This window comes from Dipodomys spectabilis, unplaced genomic scaffold (assembly GCF_019054845.1).
Source record: "Dipodomys spectabilis isolate Male_0828 unplaced genomic scaffold, ASM1905484v1 ptg000202l, whole genome shotgun sequence".
Taxonomy (NCBI): domain Eukaryota; kingdom Metazoa; phylum Chordata; class Mammalia; order Rodentia; family Heteromyidae; genus Dipodomys; species Dipodomys spectabilis.
Genome location: NW_024870879.1, coordinates 180,783 through 181,398, shown reverse-complemented (window position 1 = coordinate 181,398; position 616 = coordinate 180,783).

The window sequence follows — 616 nt, the reverse complement described above, 5'->3', positions numbered from 1 at the left end:
GTAGAGTATTTCCATCACCCAAGTGCAAATCCATACTCATTAGCAAGGTAACTGTTTTGTCTGAAGTACCACAAAACATTATCACTTAAGTAGAAAGTATTGCTATGTGGGTTCATTCTATCTCTCTCATGGATTTTTCTCCACTCAAATACTCAAATCTTACCATTATTCCAATTATTTAAAATCATAGTTTTTTTCTTTAATACCCATAATATTAGAGTTTGAATTGAGTGTCTTGTGCCCCCGAAATGGTTGTTCTTACCATTTTGTCATGTCCTCAGACTTAAATTATCCTGATTATTTTTCAGATAGAATCTGGCTTCCTACTTGTATCTGATTTGGGGCTCAGTACACTTTATGTTATTCTTCCTGGAATTTAAAATAACAGGTGCGTGGCATTGTGTACAGATCTTTCTGTCCAGTCTGGGCTTTAAGCACTATCCTTACAACAGTTCACTCCCATGGATTAAGGATATTCATAAGCTTGTCATAGTTGATTTTTTTAATATTTGCATTTCCTGCAGGTTCTTGAGTACTGAATTAATTTGTGTTTTCTTGGGTTGTTTTGTTTCATTTGAATATATGGATTATTGTTCTTCACTTTTCCTTTTGTTTC